The sequence below is a fragment of the Peromyscus leucopus genome, chromosome 2 (assembly GCF_004664715.2).
Source record: "Peromyscus leucopus breed LL Stock chromosome 2, UCI_PerLeu_2.1, whole genome shotgun sequence".
Lineage (NCBI taxonomy): Eukaryota > Metazoa > Chordata > Mammalia > Rodentia > Cricetidae > Peromyscus > Peromyscus leucopus.
The window spans coordinates 37,443,838-37,451,681 of record NC_051064.1 but is presented as its reverse complement, the minus strand read 5'-3'; positions in this window follow the sequence as shown (position 1 = coordinate 37,451,681).

Here is a 7,844-nt window from a genome sequence, read left to right as displayed (position 1 = left end):
GCAGCACCATTAGGTGGGGTCAGCTTATGGCTTTTCCTGGGTCCAGGTGTTGCCTGACAGAAGCTGTGTCTGGGCCTCTAAGCCTGTCATGGCAGCTGTATGGTAAGCTGTTTTGGATGCCACTCCCAGCCCCCCAATCTCCACAGGAGGACATGGGGTGGTTCACAACCACCTTGCCTCCAGCTCAAGGGAGTCCAATACCCTCTTCTGGTCTCTTTAAGCACTTGCACACACGTACAGATATACGCATGCACATAAATAATGATAAAATAATTCTTTAAAAATACCTATTTCATGCTGAGATAACCTTTTGTCAGGCCCTTTCTCTTTGTTAATAGAACACTGATAAACACATATAAGCCTAAGCCTGGTTGTATAGCAAGTATCTCCATATGAAATTTTGAGGCTGTCTTAGTCAGTGCTCTGCTGCTGTGACACCAAGACCATAGCAACTATTATAAAGAAAAGCATTTCACTGGGGTAGTCCATTATCATCATGGCTGGCAGCATGGTGGCACAAATGGCCCCCATGGTGCTGGAGAAGTAGCTGAGAGCTACATCCTGATCCACAGTCAGGCAAACAGAGACAGAAAATCTTGGCCTTGGGCTTTTGAAACCTCAAAGTCCACCCCAAGTGACACACCTGAAGTATATCAATAAGACCTCCTAATCCTTTTAATCATATCAAAAAGTTCTGCTCCCTGGTGACTAAGCGTTCAAATATATGAGCCTGTGGGGCCATTCTTATTCAAACCACTACATTCCATTCCTTGGCCCCATAAATTTATAGTCATATCATAATGCAAAATGCATTCAGTCCAACTTCAAAAGTCCACATAGTCTATCACAATCTCAACATATTTTTTTAAAAGTCCAAACAAAGTCTATTTTGAGACTAAAGGCAGTCTCTTAACTATAACCATCCTATAAAATCAAAATCAAAAATAGGTCACATGCTTCTAACATATAATGGCACAGAATATACATTACCATTCCAAAAGGGAGGAAAGGGAGCACCATAGTAAGGAAAGACTGGACCAAAGAAAGGCCAAAACTAAGTAGGGCAAAGTCCAAATCCACATCTCCATGCCTGACATCAAAGTGCTCTTCTGACATCCAACTCCTTTTGGATTTGCTGACTATGACACATTTCTCTCTCTTGGGCTGGTTCCACTCCCTGTCAGCAGCTCTCCTTGACAGGTATCCCATGGCTATGGCATCTCCAGCAATTTGGAATCTCTGAAGTAGACAAGGCCTCACTTTAACAATTTCACACAATGGCCTCTTTGGTCTTCTATGTAGGGACACCCCTGTCAAATGCCTGGCCTGATTGGCTTTCCTTAACCACAGAGGAAGATTCCACAACACCTTTCCATTTTAGTATAACCATTCTTGATGCTAAAGCCAGAACCACATGGCCGAAACTACCAACTTTTTCCTTTTGCTGAGACTGGAACTTGGGCCCTTTCTTGACTTGTGTTTTCATAAACTTTTCATTGTTGATGGTATCCTTTGAATCTTAGGCTTTCCCTTAATTCCCTTTCCCTAAGTTGAAAATTTAGCTGGGTGGAGTCTTGCCCTGAGGGCACCACTTCCTTTATTCCATTTAGCAGCAGGCTTTCTTTAAACTTTTTATCTTCTTGAGCATTGGACTTGGCTCCAACTTTATATTTCTTAGTGTTCCTCTTCTCCTCAAACTGTACATTTTGTATTTCTTTTTGCCCTGCTAACTCCTTTTCATTTTAGATCTACATAAGACTGATGATTAATAACTGCACAACCAAGTCGATATTAGGCTGTCTTAAAATTTCACTCTGCCAGTGAAATTAGTCTAAAAAATCTTCAATTGAGCCTCAGGCAGATTTTTAGGGCAAGGGCAAAAAAACAGCCTAATTATCTCAAGCTATTCGGTCTCTAGGTCAATCGATAATGTTCTTCCCCTCTGAAACCTCTTGAGCTGGGCCCCCACAGTTCACATTGTCCTCTGCACAGTTATCCATGTTTCCACTAGTTTGGCCCATTAAGCCCTGCTTGAAGTGTTAAACCATTTTTCTAACCCAAAGTCCTAAAATCTTCCATATTCCTCCAACAGGCAGCATGGTCAGGACTATCACAGTCATAACCTACTTCCTAGTATCAGCTGCTGTCTTGGCCAGTGTTGTGTTGCTGTGAAGAGACACCATGTTTATGGAAACTCTTATTGAAACAAGCATTTCATTGGGGGATTGCTTACAGTTTCAGAGGGTAGTCCATTATCATCATGGCTAGGAGCATGGTAGCAGGCATGGCAGGCATGGTGCTAGAGAAGTAGCTGACAGCTGCATCCTGATCTATAGACAGGCAAGTAGAGAGGGAAACAGACTGGTTTGGGCTTTTGAAACCTCTAAACTCACCTTCAGTGGCACACCTCTTCCAACAAGGCCACATCCACTCCAACAAGGCCACACCTTCCTAATATTTCTAACGTTCAAACAGTTCTATTTCCTGGTGGCCAAGCATGTAAACATATGAACTTATGGGAGCCATTCTTATTAAAACCTCCACAGAGACTCAGAAGTCTTTCATATTCATATTCAAAACCTATTATACACTAAAGACAAAGCTCAATTATCAGTATTTGTGATTAATGGTTTAGGATTGGCTAAAAACGTCCTTAGTCTTTGCCTTGTATCCACTTCAGTGTTTCAGGTTTGGGTTGAGCCATTGGGCTTTGTGCATGGTAGAAGAGCAGGATCTTGTTTCATTCTCCTATGGGGATAAATCCAGTTTTTCCATAACTATTTGTTAAGGTTTTCTCCACAGGAGGAAATATATGTTTAATACTACACTCCTGATCAAAAACCCATTCAAGGGAGATTATAGGTCTCAAAGAGGAACTAAATACTGTTGCTTAGATAAATTTGCTGAGTGTCAAAATGCCTTTTAAATATTGGTGTTTATTCCTATAGGCAAATGCTACACCCAACATGAATCAGCAAAGCCTCTCTTTCCATTGACCAATGGTGAATACAGAGACTCACAGCTGTGCAAGGGTCTCAAAGTAAGTATTTAGCCCTAAACAGGGCATTTATAATACCCCCTCTAGGGCTCAGAAACCATCATGGAATGTGGAGCAAAAGGAATGTAAGGAACACACTGTCATCAGTCAAAAGCAAGAACAGTTTCTTTGCCCAGTGGCTAACTTTGTCACAATGAAAGCAAACTCCATAAGGTGGAGTGGGTGGTTTTTGGCCTTTCAATGGCTTATGGATAATTGTCATTGTTTAGGATGATTGGTTACAAGTTGTTAATTGATTATGGTCAGGAAAAAAGCTAAACAAAGGAGATTAGATTCAGAGTTCTTGTTTGAAAAAAAAGGATATTGATAAGAGGTAGATTATTGAATCTGAAAAAAGATATAGCAATGATAGGATGAAAGGGTAGATTATTGAATTTATTCTGAAAAGAAAAAAGAGAGAATATGGAGATCATAAGATAAAAAGGTAGATTATTGAATCTACTTTTAAAAAGCAACTATTAGTTTTAAATATTTTACATTGGATTTAATTTTTAAATATTGTATACAAATGATGTATATTAATATAAATTTGAGATTGATTTTGTTAGAAAATACTGTATATATTTCTAATCTTGTTCAAGGTATTGTACCTATAAAGTTCATTTAACAATGTAATGCAAATTTCTAATCCTTGAAAGTTATTATTACCAACTAATTAGAATATAAAGAAATGCAAGTTAGTAGTTAGTCACCTATTAAAATCAAACTTGTAGTCAGGTTAGGTATGTTTTCAAGGTCAAACAGAGATATGTTTTAGACAGACAGGTCATCTTCAGAGATCTATGGAATATGGCATTTAAGATATTTTAATAACAGATTTCTCATTTCTTATGACAATGAGATATATCTGCTCCTGGCAGCATCAATATACTTCAGAGAAGATGATGGACATTGAAGAAATCCCATATGGAGTTTGCTTTCTTTGTGGCAAAAGTTAGCCACTGGGCAAGAAAATGCCCTTGCTTCAACTGCTGACAGTATGCTGTCCAAATGGGACAAGCAGGGCACAAAAGAAAAGACTGCTGAACTTTGCCAAGAGAAAGTAGGACAGCCCTTCAAAAAATCCTACATCATAGATAAGTCTCTCAGATATGCTAGGCCTGTAAGCCGAAGATGGATGCCCCAATGTTGCAGAGAAATCTTGGGTGACTATCCAGGAAGCCAGCTGTTTCTGTCACTTATCACTTTTTTTTGGAAGTTTCTTATTTGTACTGCATTTTCTGCTTACTTAGGTAATATTATTTCCTTCTTGGGTCTCTGATGGAGTTGAGGACTAGACAGTTATAGTTATGGTTTTCCTTGTTAACAAATTCAGAAAAAAAATTCACTAAAGAGGTGTAAAGTGTATACATTTGAAAGACATCAAAAGATAGTATTTGGTTAGTAATACAAGTTAGGATAGAAAGTGACTTAGGTACAACATTTTGGACTCACCAAAATAGGATAGATAATAGAGTATTTTCTCTGAATTCATCAAATGTTTATGGACTGGACATAGTTAATGTAATTCTTGACTATATATATTGTATATACTTATTGTATAGTAAAACTATACAATATATATAGAAAAACTATTTACATAGTTTTTCTTATATTAATTATAACCTTCTTTTATTACTTTAGACAAAAAAAAGGAACTGTGGCAATATATTGTGTACCCTAATAAACTTTGGCTGAAGATCAGAGAACAAAACAAACCACTAGATTAAACATAGAGGCCATACAGTAATGGCACACATCTTTAATATAAGGCATGAATAGACAGGAACTAAAGGCTTTCAGTGGAAGTATCCCTTTCAGCTAGAGACTTTTTTGGCTGAGACCTTTCAGGTGAAAGCTTAAAGGATTTCAGTAAGAGGATTCGTGGAATTGGTGATGTGAGACATGGCAGTGGCTTGTTCCTTTGTCTCTCTGATCTTTCAGCATTTACCCCAATATCTGGCCCTGGATTTTTATTATAAGACCATTTAGGAATTTGTTAAACACTCATCATCTTCTCTGAAGTAAATTGGTGCTACCAGGAGCAGACATGTCTCACTGTTATGAAAAACTCTAAATTAAGAAAATATTTTAAAGGCCATATTCTGTAGGTCTTTGAAAGATTTGAATACCATCCACCTATCTAAAATATATTTCTATATGATCTGGAAAGCATATCTAACATATCTACATATTTGATTATTATAAATGACTAACCACTAACCTATGTTTCCTGATTATCCTATATAGTTTATAATTACAGCTTTCAGAAAATTAGAACTTTACATTTCCAAATGAACTGCGTAGGCACAACACCTCAAACAAAAATAGAAACATACATACAATATGTTATAACAAAAATAACTTTAAATTTTTATCAGTATACAAAAATCCTTTAAACAAGAATAGAAACATATATACAGTATAACAAAAATAACTTTAAATTTGTATTAATATTCTATATTCCCCTAAATAATAACAAAGCTGGGTGGTGGTGGTCCATGCCTTTAATCCCAGCACTCGGGAGACAGAACCAGGCAGATCTCTGTGAGTTCAAGGCCAGCCTGGGCTACCAAGTGAGTTCCAGGAAAGGCGCAAAGCTACACAGAGAAACCCTGTCTCAAAACACCAAATAATAATAATAATAATAATAATAATAATAACAAACATCCATAACCCATCAAATAACAAAGACAACCCACAACCCCCAACTCTTTGGAATGTGGATATAGTTTTCTCCATACTGATTCCTGCTGTCTGTGGACAAAGCATCTTTAGGGTCCCAGAGAGAATTTAGAGATAATGATCAAGTCCTGGGAAGACCAGCAGTAACCTTTATTGATATCACCTGTGAAGTTTCAGGAGGTCTTGCTTGATCAAACCTGATCCATATTAACCCTGAAGGAATCCGCAGCCTCTCATCTCCCATGGGAACAAAACTCCAAAGCATTTTTTATTTCCATTGGACAAATACATTTTTTTTACTTTTTTGTTAAGGCATTCCTAAAGTATATAGGCTGATTTATTTCAACAGACCCTCTTTAAATTTCAGGTCTCTTTGCAGCTGTCCTTTGCTTTTCAACAATCAAAAAATTCAAAATCAACACAATAACATACAGGATCCACACTACCTGTGTATTTCCCATCTCACATGGCTTTTTTCTTTTACTCTCTCTTTAAATATTTTATTTTATAAACTATTCTTTTTTTTCTATGACTATACCCTTTTCCTTTTCTTAAGCCTACACACATTTTTAAACACACTGTAACTTATTTAGAGGCTTTTCCATCTGGATCTCTTTTACTGTGTATCTCTAATATTTTTTGACCACATGAGCAAACTTTTAAACTGCTAACCTACACCTGCATTCTCCACACACAGCACTCAGCTGGCTCTGCCTGCTTCTTGGGTTTGGGAAAGCCAAGCCTAAAGCTCACAGCCCTGGTCAGAGATTAGTGACTGAAAACTTCATTCAACCTTCCTAGCTGTGGAAGCCTGTACCTGTGTTGCCACAGGCGGTTTTTACTTAGCTTGCTTTTTTTATTTAGCGCTGCAGCTGAAGAGCAGCACCTCTTAAAGGAACTGTGTCTTTTTTTTCCCCAGCTTTCTCAGGCTCTATGGAAATATGGGCCCCAAGTTGGAATGCCAAATTGTTGTTGTTTTCTCTTTGGGGGTCTTACTTCACAGCTGGGCATGTAGCTGGGTAGTTGGCCCCTGGAGTCCTCCTCCTTCCCTGGCTACTTCTCTTTTTTTCTGGCTCCTCAGTCTCTCCTCCCAGATTTCGCCTTCTATATATTCTCTCTGCCTGCCAGTCCTGACTACCCTTTCTCCTGCCTTGCTATTGGCCAGTTCTTTATTAGACCATCAGGTGTTTTACACAGGCACAGTAGCACACCTTCACAGAGTTAAACAAATGCAACATAAACAAAAGTAACACACCTTAAAATACTATTCTACTAGACTGCAAGACAGGATGGAGGGCAGGGAAGTACCATTTTCGGAGCATGATGCAACCAATGCAATCAAGACCTCACAGCTGCTGACCACCTTCAGTGGGCCTGCACAGGACTGGGCCAGTCCAGCTACAGCTGGAGGGGCAGACATTGTCTTCAGTTATGTACCCACTGATGAGGCACTGATGAGGGTTCCATTGGGTAACTCCAAGCCTATGTTCACACAGACTTAGTAAGTCACAATATAAAACAAAAAGACATCAATGACGTCAACTATCATTGCTCAATAAAATGTTCCAAAGGCTTTCCCACAGGCCAAGCTAATGGGTACATTTCCTCGGTTGAAGTTCCTTCTTCCAAAATGATGCTAGTTTGTGTCAAGCTGACATAAGACTAGCCAGTACAATTGACCTTTTGTCTTCCTGACACACAAATGCATCACTATTAAACCATAACCTTTTCTTTCTTGTTGTCTCTAAATTGTCATATTAATATCAATATCACAAATATAAAAACATATTCCAAACCTTAAAATTCCCAGTCTTTAAAAACTCAGTCTCTTTAAAACATCTAAAGTCTCTCTACTGTGGGCTTCTGTAAAATCAAAAAAGTTAAATATATATTTTAATCCAAGAAAAATCAGAACTCAGTCACAATCTAGACAAGCAAGACCAAACTCCAAAACTGTAAATAACTCAGTATCCAATGACTGAGATTCACTCATGCCAGACTCTAATCCCACTTCCCACTTCCCCCCACTATAGTATGGTGGGACTATTGCACACTAGCCTGATCTGGGGTGGAGGCAGGGAATGGGGGCCAAGAGGGGAGGGGGATCCTGAGCAGTGGTGAG